We start from the raw sequence: 14,006 nt of genomic DNA, 5'->3' as shown, positions 1-14,006 counted from the left end.
GGGAGCAGAAGCAGTGCCTCTGCCCAAGGCAAGACCAGTATGGCCCAACTGTGGCACAGTTTTTTGTGCCCGCCACAAAAGTCTACACCATCACAGACTGCTCCAGTCAGCAGGAGGCAACGGTTCCGTCAGATGGTGACAGACTACATGTCTTGCCCTCTTGCTGTACTCCCAGACGGCTCTTCCCCTTTCAAGTTTTGGGTCTCAAAGCTGGATACATGGCCAGAGCTAAGCCAGTATGCATTGGAGGTGCTGGCTTGCCCTGCGGCTAGTGTATTATCGGAACGCGTCTTTAGTGCTGCAGGTGGTGTACTAACTGACCGTCGCATGCGACTATCCTCCGATAACGTTGACCGGCTTACTTTCCTGAAAATGAACAAGGCCTGGATCTCGCAGGAATTTGCCACTCCTCTTCCTGATTAAATAATTAGGTGACTGTCTACAGTATCCAGGTCTCCTGTTGTGTTCATCTTTCTACCACCTGAACTTTAATTCCTGGGCTCCAACACCGCCAGTTGAGGCTCAGAAGTGCCGTCTGCACAGTCAAAACATACGACCCAGTGTTATTGGGTTTCAGTAATATCAGCTGATCCCCAGCTGTGTAGCCGGCAATGTGTCCTGCGACCGCCATGCTGACACAACAACTGAAATGTAAGGGAACCTGTCCCCCCCCAAGGCGTTTGTTACTGAAAGAGCCACCTTGTGCAGCAGTAATGCTGCACAAGGAAAAGGTAGCTATTTTTGTTTAGCTCCTTGCACACGCAGAACTTAACATTTATAAAATGTGTCCACTGATACCGTAAAACCGTCCCGGAGGTGGGACTTTCCTTCGTAATATGACGCAGCACAGCTGTCATTCCTACCCCCTTGGCGCCGTGCCCCGGCTCCTCAGCGTTGTTTGATTCCGTCCCGGAGCCTGCGCTGTTATGTTATCCCTTGGCCAGGCACACTTAGCGCTGCCCCTCTTCTGACATCATTTGGTGTCAGGCTGACTGCGCCTGTGCGGCCGCGCTGGCCGAGAGCCCGCCTCGCAGTGTCTTCTGATTTAATCCCACTGGGGGCCTGTGATCCATGGACATGTGCAGTGCATATCTGAACCTCCACCTCTCACTCATCTCCCTACGGCTTCTTCAGACTGTGCGGTGTCAGCTGATCCCTAATAACATGCCACGGCCGTGACACCGCACAGTCTGAAGAAGCCGTAGGGAGGGGAGTGAGAGGCGAGGATATGCATTGCGCATGGCCACGGATCCCAGGCCCGCGGTGGGATTACATTAGATGACACTGCGATGCGGGCTCTCGGCCAGCGCGGCTGCACAGGCGCAGCCAGCCCGACACCAAATGATGTCAGAAGACGGGCAGCGCAAAATGTGTGCATGGCCAAGGGCTAACCTAATAGCGCAGGCTCCGGGACAGATTCAAACAACGCTGAGGAGGTGGCGCACAGCGCCAAGGGGGTATGAATGATGGCTGTGCTGCGTCACATGACAAAGGAAAGTCCCACCGACCGGATGGTTTAACGGTGTGAGGGGACACATTTCATAAGTGTTAGGTTCAGCATGTGCAAGGACCATAATTAAAAGAGCTAAGTTTACCTTTTCCAGCATTAGTGCTGTACAAGATGGCTCTTTCAGCTACAAACGCCTGGGGGGGGGGTTAAAGGTTCCCTTTCAACTTGCTCCAGTGCAGGCTTCGGCCTACACTCTGTTCCTGCTGCTGACCCTGGGCTCTAACAATGCTAGTTGGGGCCCAGAAGTGCTGGCTGCACAGAGCCAAACACCTCGCCAATGTGTCAGTGGGGTTCAGCACCGCCAGCTGTTCCCCTGCTGTGTAGCCGGCAACGTGTCCAGCAACAGCCACGCAGACACAACAGACCCAAAGCTGCCGCTAGTGCAGGCTTCGGCCTACACTCTGCTCCCTCTGCTCCTCCTGCTGACCCTGGGCTCTAACACCGCCAGTTGGCGCCCAGATGTGCTAGCTGCACAGAGAAAAACACCAGCCAATGTGTCAGTGGGGTTCAGCACCGCCAGCTGTTCCCCTGCTGTGTAGCCGGCAACGTGTCCTGCAACAGCCACGCAGACACAAAGCTACCACCAGTGCAGGCTTCAGCCTACACTCCGCTCCCTCTACTCCTCCTGCTGACCCTGGGCTCTAACAACGCCAGTTGGGGCCCGGAAGTGCTGGCTGCACAGAGCCAAACACCTCGCCAATGTGTCAGTGGGGTTCAGCACCGCCAGCTGTTCCCCTGCTGTGTAGCCGGCATCGTGTCCTGCAAATGCCACGCAGACACAAGAACAGAAATTGAAGGGAACCTGTCACCCCTCCCCCAGGCGTTTGTATGTTTTACAGCCACCTTGTACAGCAGTAATGCTGCATGTGTGCAAGGTGGCTCATAAACTTATTCCCCTTGCACATGTGGAACTGAACACGTCTAAAATGTGTCCTCTGAGACCTTTAAAATGTCCCTGAGGTCTGACTTTCCTTTGTAATGACACGCATCAACCCCCTTGGTAGCGCTGCCCGTCTTCTGGCATCATTGTTTGGCTGGCTGCGCCTCTGCGGCCGCCCTGCCCCACACAACGCCCCTCGGTGTCTTATATATTTTGACTGCGAGGGTGTGATTGATGGGCATGAGCAGTGCATATGTTCGCCTGTCCCTCATCTCCTTCCGCCTTCTTCAGACTGTGCGGCTTCATGGCCGTGGCATGCGATAAGGGATCAGCTGACGCCGCACAGTCTGAAGCAGGTGTAAGGACCCGAGTGTGAGAGGCGAACATATGTACTGCGCCAGGCCATGAATCCCAGCCCCGCAGTGTTTTAACAATGTAAAGACACTGCGGGGCTGGGATTCATGGTCATCGCAAACTGCACCGGCCGACATGAAATGATGTCAGAAGACGGGCAGCGCTAACAGCGCAAGGCCAAGGGATAACACGACAGCGCAGACTCCTGTACAGCAAATAACAATGCTCAGGAGGCTGTGCCCAGCACCAAGGTGGGATTCTTGACATCTGTGCTGCGTCTCATTAAGAAGGAAACTCCCGCCTCCAAGACAGTTTTGACTGTATAAGGGGCTAAATGTCATACGTGTTTCTTTCTGCGTGTGCAAGGAACAAAATTTAAAAGAGCAACCTTTGACTTGTGCAGCATTACTGCTGGCCAAGGTGTGTCTCTTCTAGTTTGTAACCCCTGAGGGGGGGTTAAAGGTTACCTTTAAAATTGGTTCAATTAGGCTTCGGCCTACACTCTGCTCCCTCTCCTCCTCCTGCTGACCCTGGGCTCTAACAACGCCAGTTGGGGCCCGGAAGTGCTGGCTGCACAGAGCCAAACACCTCGCCAATGTGTCAGTGGGGTTCAGCACCGCCAGCTGTTCCCCTGCTGTGTAGCCGGCAACGTGTCCTGCAACAACCACGCAGACACAAAGCTGCCACCAGTGCAGGCTTCAGCCTACACTCCGCTCCCTCTACTCCTCCTGCTGACCCTGGGCTCTAACAACGCCAGTTGGGGCCCGGAAGTGCTGGCTGCACAGAGCCAAACACCTCGCCAATGTGTCAGTGGGGTTCAGCACCGCCAGCTGTTCCCCTGCTGTGTAGCCGGCATCGTGTCCTGCAAATGCCACGCAGACACAAGAACTGAAATTGAAGGGAACCTGTCACCCCTCCCCCAGGCGTTTGTATGTTTTACAGCCACCTTGTACAGCAGTAATGCTGCATGTGTGCAAGGTGGCTCATAAACTTATTCCCCTTGCACATGTGGAACTGAACACGTCTAAAATGTGTCCTCTGAGACCTTTAAAATGTCCCTGAGGTCTGACTTTCCTTTGTAATGACACGCATCAACCCCCTTGGTAGCGCTGCCCGTCTTCTGGCATCATTGTTTGGCTGGCTGCGCCTCTGCGGCCGCCCTGCCCCACACAACGCCCCTCGGTGTCTTATATATTTTGACTGCGAGGGTGTGATTGATGGGCATGAGCAGTGCATATGTTCGCCTGTCCCTCATCTCCTTCCGCCTTCTTCAGACTGTGCGGCTTCATGGCCGTGGCATGCGATAAGGGATCAGCTGACGCCGCACAGTCTGAAGCAGGTGTAAGGACCCGAGTGTGAGAGGCGAACATATGTACTGCGCCAGGCCATGAATCCCAGCCCCGCAGTGTTTTAACAATGTAAAGACACTGCGGGGCTGGGATTCATGGTCATCGCAAACTGCACCGGCCGACATGAAATGATGTCAGAAGACGGGCAGCGCTAACAGCGCAAGGCCAAGGGATAACACGACAGCGCAGACTCCTGTACAGCAAATAACAATGCTCAGGAGGCTGTGCCCAGCACCAAGGTGGGATTCTTGACATCTGTGCTGCGTCTCATTAAGAAGGAAACTCCCGCCTCCAAGACAGTTTTGACTGTATAAGGGGCTAAATGTCATACGTGTTTCTTTCTGCGTGTGCAAGGAACAAAATTTAAAAGAGCAACCTTTGACTTGTGCAGCATTACTGCTGGCCAAGGTGTGTCTCTTCTAGTTTGTAACCCCTGAGGGGGGGTTAAAGGTTACCTTTAAAATTGGTTCAATTAGGCTTCGGCCTACACTCTGCTCCCTCTCCTCCTCCTGCTGACCCTGGGCTCTAACAATGCCAGTTGGGGCCCGGAAGTGCTGGCTGCACAGAGCCAAACACCTCGCCAATGTGTCAGTGGGGTTCAGCACCGCCAGCTGTTCCCCTGCTGTGTAGCCGGCAACGTGTCCTGCAACTGCCACGCAGACACAACAGACCCAAATCTGCCGCCAGTGCAGGCTTCGGCCTACACTCTGCTCCCCCTGCTGACCCTTTGCTCCAACACTGCTAGTTGGGGCTCTAGGAAGACAAGCTTGAATAGGTCCCCATCCTGGTTCCAGCACCGTCAGCTGGTTCTGGGCAAAGTCTTTGGCTTAGGTGCCTCCTTCTGGGTATCCGAGTTCCACCAACGTCAGGTGGTCCTTGGTAGTGCTTTCAGGCACGGGTACCTCCTGCTTAGTAACCGGGTTCCAGTAACGTCAGCTGGTCCACGGTAGTTCCATTGGCTCTTGGACATTCGGCTACCCATCCGGGTTCCAGTACCGTCAGCTGGTTCTCGGCAGTGTCTTTTGCTCTTGTACATTCTGCTCCCCATCCTGGTTCCAGTACCGTCAGCTGGTTCCGGGCAGAGCCTTTGGCTTAGGTGCCTCCCTCTGGGTATCCGAGTTCCACCAACGTCAGGTGGTCCTTGGTAGTGCTTTCAGGCACGGGTACCTCCTGCTTAGTAACCGGGTTCCAGTAACGTCAGCTGGTCCACGGTAGTTCCATTGGCTCTTGGACATTCGGCTACCCATCCGGGTTCCAGTACCGTCAGCTGGTTCTCGGCAGTGTCTTTTGCTCTTGTACCTTCTGCTCCCCATCCTGGTTCCAGTACCATCAGCTGGTTCTGGGCAGAGCCTTTGGCTTAGGTGCCTCCCTCTGGGTATCCGAGTTCCACCAACGTCAGGTGGTCCTTGGTAGTGCTTTCAGGCACGGTACCTCCTGCTTAGTAACCGGGTTCCAGTAACGTCAGCTGGTCCTCGGTAGTTCCATTGGCTCTTGGACCTTCGGGTAGCCATCCGAGTTCCAGTTCCATCAGCTGTTTCTCTGCATTTTCTCAGCCTTCTTGTACCTTCTGCTACATTTCCAAGTTCAAGAGACTAAAGACGATGACCCGGAAGACCACCCCTAAGATGACGACGACACCAGAGACGACAACCACTGAGATGACGACGACCCTGGAGACGATGACCCTGAAGACCACCCCGATGACGATGACCCCAGAGACGACGACCCTGGAGACGACGACGACCTGGAAGACCGAGAAGCAGAAGAACAAGAGGCTGCAGAACAAAGAGCAGAAGAACATTAAGCATAAGACTAAATATTAGTGTTGAGCATTCCGATACTGCAAGTATCGGGTATCGGCCGATACTTGCTGTATCGGAATTTCCGATACCGAGATCCGATACTTTTGTGGTATCGGGTATCGCAACAACATTAATGTAATAATGTGTGAAAAAGAGAATTAAAATAAAAAATATTGCTATACTCACCTGTCCGACGCAGCCGGGACCTCAGCGAGGGAAGCGGCAGCGTTCTTTGTTTAAATTTCGCGCTTTTACTTGGTTACGTGAAGTCCCGGCTTGTGATTGGTCAGGGCGGCCATGTTGCCGGGACGCGGACCAATCACAGCAAGCCGTGACGAAATTACGTCACGGCTTGCTGTGATTGGTCCGCGTCCCGGCAACATGGCCGCCATTAACCAATCACAAGCCGTGACGTCACGGGAGGCTGGACATGCGCGTATTTTGAAAAGCGCGCGTGTCCAGCCTCCAGTGACGTCCCGGCAACATGGCCGCCATTAACCAATCACAAGCCGGGACGTCACTGGAGGCTGGACACGCGCGCTTTTCAAAATACGCGCATGTCCAGCCTCCCGTGACGTCACGGCTTGTAATTGGTTAATGGCGGCCATGTTGCCGGGACGCGGACCAATCACAGCAAGCCGTGACGTAATTTCGTCACGGCTTGCTGTGATTGGTCCGCGTCCCGGCAACATGGCCGCCCTGACCAATCACAAGCCGGGACCTCACGTAACCAAGTAAAAGCGCGAATTTTAAACAAACAACGCTGCCGGTTCCCTCGCTGAGGTTCAGGCTGCGTCGGACAGGTGAGTATAGCAATATTTTTTATTTTAATTCTTTCTTTTACACATTAATATGGTTCCCAGGGCCTGAAGGAGAGTTTCCTCTCCTTCAGACCCTGGGAACCATCAGGAATACCGTCCGATACCTGAGTCCCATTGACTTGTATTGGTATCGGGTATCGGTATCGGATTGGATCCGATACTTTGCCGGTATCGGCCGATACTTTCCGATACCGATACTTTCAAGTATCGGACGGTATCGCTCAACACTACTAAATATCAGAGCAAAAGATATTATCTAAATTATAAGCAGAAGAAGACTAAGCAGTGTATGGGGGTGAGTCCGTTCCTCCTCGTGGTGCCCCTGGATAAAGCCTGATGCTGCAGGCCAAACTGAATGCGGACAAATGTAACTCTTTTGTGACAGGCAGATTGGAAGGTGTAATCTTCAAACTTTTATAGATAACAACTACGGGAATGCCTGTCACAAATAAGAATATGATGAAGAAGTTGAATATGAAGAAGATAATAGTTAAATAAAAAGAATATGAACAATGTAACAAAAAAATAATAGGTAGAAGATGAAGAAGAAGATGAATAAGGTGAAGAAGTTGATGTCAAAGAAGCTGATGATGAGTATAATGAAGAAGAAAGTGTGGGAGAAGTAAAAAAGAAGGTGAAGGGCGTGGAAGTAGTGAAACATCAATATCTGACAAAATAAAAAAAAAATTAACATAGTCAAAATCTTTCTAACGCCGAACGTCATAAAAAAAAAAATAAAATTCCTGCTATTCTATTTGATTGGGCTAAACCTCTGTGCCTTTAATGTCTCCGCCACCTCCCCCAATACATCCCACATTATTCTTAGTTGTTTCCTTCATGTAGAATGAACCTACAAGAAAAGAAAGGGTTTATTTTAATTCCGATATTTTCGTCCCATTGACTTGCATTGGGATCGGGTATCGGTATCGGATTAGATCCTTTCCGATACTGATACTTTCCGATATCGGAAGGTATCGCTCAACACTAGCTATATATAAAAAGGACTTTGATTAGGGAATGTGATAGGCCACTGTAAACAAGTATGTTTTTAAGGAGCACCTAAAATTGTGTAAGTTGTGATTAGTCCTAATTTCTTGGGGTAGAGAGTGGAAGAGGTGAATTATCTAAGTAGAAGATTGTGAGAGGCCAAGGGAAGTGGTTAGAGATACAAGCTGGGATGCAGTTGCGGAGGTGGAGCTGATTATGGGGATGGCGAAGTCTCTCAGGATAAGGATTGGCTATTCTGAGGACATGAAGTACTCTTGGGTGATTGTGGAGTTAGCAGTATTTCCACATATTCTGCATGCTTAGTGTTAGTTTTCTGATAATTAATTATTGGCAATAGCCCGCGGCCTCTTCGTTTGATCGTTGGTCAGTTGTGTAATTGTCTGGAAGATAGGGGCAAACTGAGATTTGTTCGCTTCAAAGACCACAGTGGGTGGTTCTGTGTGACTCCTGGCCTGTGATCTCAGTGATAATGGGATGAAATCTTTGACAAATTTGTTGGCCAATCCAATCTGTTGCCCACTGAAATGCAGTCTTTCTGCCTGGTGGATACAGATGGTTTCCGAAAGCTGATGGCTGTCACAATCCCCCAGTACCAGTTGCCTAGTTGCCATTACTTCTCTAAGAAAGATGTGCCTGCGCTACACCAGCATGTCACAGAAAACATCACACATTCCCTAAAAAAATCTATGTTTGCCAGGGTGCATTTCACCACCCACACCTGGATGAGCAAACATGGGCAGGGGCGTTACATCTCATTGACTGGGCACTGGGTAACTCTGTTGGCTGTGCGGGCAGGCAGGGAAGGGGCTGCTTCACAAGTCTTTGAATACCCAAGGCTTGCAGGGCGCTTGGGGATAGAGAGATAAATTACTGCACACCATAAAATGGAGAGCTAAAGTACAAGACAACTGGGGTTGGAGAACTAAACTACTAAACACCGAGGGTTTGATAACTAAACCACTACACACCAGAAGATGGAGAACTGAACTACTAAACATCTAGTTTTGGATAACTTAACTACTACACACCAGGGGATGGGAACTAAACCAGTACACACCAAGGGATGGTGAACTAAAACACTAGACACCAATGTGTCACTAGACAGCAAATCTTGGAATCCCCAAGGCTTGAAGGAAAAACCTCATTATCTAACAATTACTCCACTGCTTCTGGCTTGTGCACCTCCTCTAGGGCCTCCATTCTGTGCCCTCAACCCCTCCTTTAATGAGACACATGTTCTAACAGTGCTGAAAGAATTCCCCTTCAACTATGTATTGCACAGCCAGGCTTCACTGCAATCAGGCAGTGTTTAAATTAATATGCCTTGGAGATTGCAGTCAAAAAGCTCAGGAGTTGTGGACAGCTATTCAGATCGAGTTAGAGCAATGGCTATCTCCACTGAACCTGGAGGCAGAGAGGGCCATGTGCAATTTCGATGTAAACCTCATGGCGGCCCTATGCTGTGGCAACCTCACTGACGTGACTTGCATGGCTCTTGCCCTCAACCTGGTGGTATAGCAATTTTTCTGCCACTATCCTGGCCTGGATGCACTGCTGCAGAAAGCATTGTCAGTATGCTCACTTTCGACGATTGCACCTGGCAGGTCATCGACTTGCATCGTGTCATGGAGTTACCGCGATAGAGAAGTACCAGGAGACCGCGGCATCTGATGGCTCCTGCTTCACCGCTGAGAAGAAGCACTTCTCCAGTGTATTAAAGGTGTTTGTTTTCTTTGAGCAGGAGAGGGGTTAACAGGCCATGTGGAAATCCCTGCTTTCAGTTGTGCTTGGTTAGCCACTCTTCTCTCCTATAAAAGCTAGGCCTTCTGGTCAGATCCTTGTCTGAGATAGCACTTGCTTGATAGACCTGGATTAGTGAGGAGCTGGTGTTTGGAGAGCTGGAGGAATTTATTGTGCGACAGTTGTTTGGTTGCACGCTTGGAAATTCGTCATCCTTACCTGCCTTATTTACTTCCCCATCCTTCACACCCTGGTGAATACCTCTGTTGTTTGTGAGCGCATATTTTGTGTGAGTTTACTTTTACCTTTGTCTTGGTTCCCCTGTTTGTCGGGTTGGTGTACTGCGGTACACGGTAGCGCCTCTCTTCCCCGGGTGGGGAAGGGGACAGAGGCAGAGTTGCAGTCAGGAGACAGGGCAAGGACGGAGGCCCCGGTATCCTCTCCATCTGAGGTATCCTGGGGAACAGGGCAAGTTAGGACGCCCCCTAGAGCTATGGCCAGGAAAGATGCCCCTGGTCCCAGTTTACTCTCCAGTCCAATTGTGACACATTGCTACAGAGGTCTTTCAGCCTACCAATTAATCATTTGATTTTTGATGTTCCGACATGTTGGGATTACACTCTGCACATGTTGCAGCGACTGTGGCAGCATTGAGGTGCCCTGGTGGACTATGTCCTTTTGCATAGCCTAGGCCAATGCTGTACGGACATGGTGTAAATCACGCTTGCGGAGTGGGCACAGATGAACGATGTTATGACCTGGTGGTTAAAAGGCAACATGAGAAAAAGCTCTGAGGAGGTGGTATCTGTACTGACCGCAGTTCCTAATCCTAACACCAACACTAGAAGTAGCCGTGGGATGTTCCTGTCACTCCCTAGACACCTCGTCACAGCCTGAGAACTAACTACCCCTAAAGATGGAAACAGAAAACTATCTTGCCTCAGAGAAAACCCCCAAAGGAAAGATAGCCCCCCACAAATATTGACTGTGAGTGGAAAGGGAAATGACATACACAGAATGAAAACAGGATTTAGCAAAGGAGGCCAAAACTACCTAAATAGACAGAACAGAAAAGGATACTGTGCGGTCAGTATTAAAAGCTAAAAAAAACTCCACGCAGAGTTTACAAAAATAATCTCCACACCGACTCACGGTGTAGAGGGCAAATCTGCTTCCTCAGAGCTTCCAGCTAAGTTGAACATATCATACTGAAAAGCTGGACAAGAAAAAACATAACATGAGCTGAGCGATTAAGTCCACAGCAGGTGGACAACAAAAGAACAAGCAAGGACTTAGCTTTGCTGAAATGGACCGGCAATCAGAGAAATCCAAGGAGAGATCTGAATCCAACCAAGAAACATTGACAGCTGGCACTGGCTGAAGCCCAGAGCCAGGTTAAATGGCAGAGCCAGAAAAGACAATCAGTGGAAGCAGCTGCTAATGCTAAATCCAAGGAGCAGCAGTTCCACTCAAAACCACCAGAGGGAGTCCAAGGGCAGAATTCACAAAAGTGCCATTCACAACCACCGGAGGGAGCCCAAGAACGGAATTCACAACAGTACCCCCCCCTTGAGGAGGGGTCACCGAACCCTCACCAGAGCCCCCAGGCCGATCCGGACGAGCAAAGTGAAAAGCACGAACCAAATCGGCAGCATGGACATCGGAGGCAACAACCCAAGAATTATCCTCCTGGCCATAACCCTTCCACTTGACCAGATACTGAAGCTTCCGCCTCGAAAAACGAGAATCCAAAATATTCTCCACCACATATTCCAACTCCCCCTCAACCAACACCGGAGCAGGAGGATCAACAGAGGGAACCACGGGCACCAAATATCTCCGCAACAAAGATCTATGGAAAACATTATGGATGGAAAAAGAAGCTGGAAGGGCCAAACGAAAAGATACCGGATTGATAATTTCAGAAATCTTATAAGGACCAATGAAGCGAGGCTTGAACTTAGGGGAATAAACCTTCATAGGAACATGACGAGAAGATAACCAGACTAAATCCCCATCACGAAGCCGGGGACCAACACACCAACGACGGTTAGCAAAACGTTGAGCCTTTTCCTGAGACAATGTCAAATTGTCCACCACATGAGTCCAAATCTGCTGTAACCTGTCCACCACAGAATCCACACCAGGACAGTCAGAAGGCTCAACCTGTCCTGAAGAAAAACGAGGATGAAAACCAAAATTACAAAAAAAAGGTGAAACCAAGGTAGCCGAACTAGCCCGATTATTAAGGGCAAACTCGGCCAAAGGCAAGAAGGTCACCCAATCATCCTGATCAGCAGACACAAAGCATCTCAAATAGGTTTCCAAGGTCTGATTGGTTCGCTCAGTTTGGCCATTTGTCTGAGGACGAAATGCTGAAGAAAAAGACAAATCAATGCCCATTCTAGCACAAAAGGACTGCCAAAACCTAGAAACAAACTGGGAACCTCTGTCAGACACAATATTCTCCGGAATGCCATGCAAACGAACCACATGCTGAAAAAACAATGGAACCAAATCAGAGGAGGAAGGCAATTTAGGCAAAGGTACCAAATGAACCATCTTAGAAAACCGGTCACAAACCACCCAGATAACAGACATCTTCTTGGAAACCGGAAGATCCAAAATAAAATCCATGGAAATATGCATCCAGGGCCTCTCAGGGACCGGCAAAGGCAAAAGCAACCAACTAGCACGGGAGCAGCAAGGCTTGGCCCGGGCACAAGTCCCACAGGACTGCACAAAAGAACACACATCCCGCGACAAGGAAGGCCACCAAAAGGACCTAGCAACCAAATCTCTGGTACCAAAAATCCCAGGATGACCAGCCAACACCGAACAATGAACCTCAGAAATTACCTTACTTGTCCATCTATCAGGAACAAACAGTTTCCCCACTGGACAGCGGTCAGGTTTATCAGCCTGAAACTCCTGAAGCACCCGCCGTAAATCAGGGGAGATGGCAGAAAGAATCACCCCCTCCTTGAGAATACCAACCGGCTCAAAGACACCTGGAGAATCAGGCAAAAAACTCCTAGAGAGGGCATCAGCCTTCACATTCTTAGATCCCGGAAGATACGAGACCACCAAATCAAAATGGGAGAAAAACAGGGACCATCGAGCTTGTCTAGGATTCAACCGCTTGGTAGACTCGAGGTAAATCAAATTCTTATGATCGGTCAAGACCACAACGCGATGCTTGGCTCCCTCAAGCCAATGTCGCCACTCCTCGAATGCCCACTTCATAGCCAACAACTCCCGATTGCCGACATCATAATTACGCTCAGCAGGCAAAAACTTTCTGGAGAAAAAGGCACACGGTTTCATCAAAGAACCATCAGAACTTCTCTGAGACAAAACGGCCCCTGCCCCAATCTCTGAAGTGTCAACCTCAACCTGAAAAGGAAGAGAAACATCCGGCTGACGCAATACAGGGGCAGAAGTAAAACGACGTTTAAGCTCCTGAAAGGCCTCAACAGCCGCAGAGGACCAATTCATCACATCAGTGCCTTTCTTCGTCAAACCGGTCAGGGGCTTAACCACACTGGAAAAGTTATCAATGGAACGGCGATAAAAATTAGCAAAGCCCAAAAATTTCTGAAGGCTCTTCACAGATGTGGGTTGTATCCAATCATGAATGGCCTGGACCTTAACAGGATCCATTTCTATAGCCGAGGGAGAAAAAGTGAAACCCAAAAAAGAAACCTTCTGAACTCCAAAAAGGCACTTAGACCCCTTCACAAACAAAGCATTAGCATGAAGGATCTGAACTACCATCCTGACCTGTTTCACATGAGACTCCCAATCATCGGAAAAAAACAAAATATTATCCAAATATACAATCATGAATTTATCAAGATAATTCCGGAAGATATCATGCATAAAGGACTGAAACACAGATGGAGCATTAGAGAGCCCGAATTGTTGTGAACTATACTTTTTGGCTCCCTCTTGTGGTCACTAGCGGTATGGCCTTGGATTGTCTTTCCCCAGGTTGGTAGTCACCTGGTTCGTTAGACCCTGGGTGTTCCTATTTAAACTTCCTGGATTCTTAGTCCATGGCCTGGCATTAATGTAATCAGTCCTTGTCAGGTTGCTCCTGTCTACTGGTCCTGATTTTTGCAAGATAAGCTAAGTCCTGCTTTCTTATTTTTGTTCATTTGTATTGTTTTGTTTTTTGTCCAACTTGTTCATAATGTGATTCCTGATTTTGCTGGAAGCTCTAAGGGTGCTGATATTCTCCCCCCACACCGTTAGTCGGTGTGGGGGTTCTTGGATATTCAGCGTGGATATTTTTGTAGGGTTTTTCGCTGACCGCATAAGTCTGCTTTCTATATTTCTGCTATTATATAGTGGGCCTCTCTTTGCTGAATCTAGTTCATACTTACGTTTGTCCTTTCTTCTTACCTCACCGTTATTACTTGTTGGGGGCGTGTCTTTACTTTGGGGTACCTTTCTCTTGAGGCAAGTGAGGTCTGATTTTCTCTGAAAGAGTTAGTTAGTTCTCCGGCTGGCGCGAGACGTCTAGAACCAATGTAGGTA

The sequence above is a fragment of the Ranitomeya variabilis genome, chromosome 1, assembly GCF_051348905.1.
Source record: "Ranitomeya variabilis isolate aRanVar5 chromosome 1, aRanVar5.hap1, whole genome shotgun sequence".
Lineage (NCBI taxonomy): Eukaryota > Metazoa > Chordata > Amphibia > Anura > Dendrobatidae > Ranitomeya > Ranitomeya variabilis.
This window is presented reverse-complemented; position numbering follows the sequence as displayed.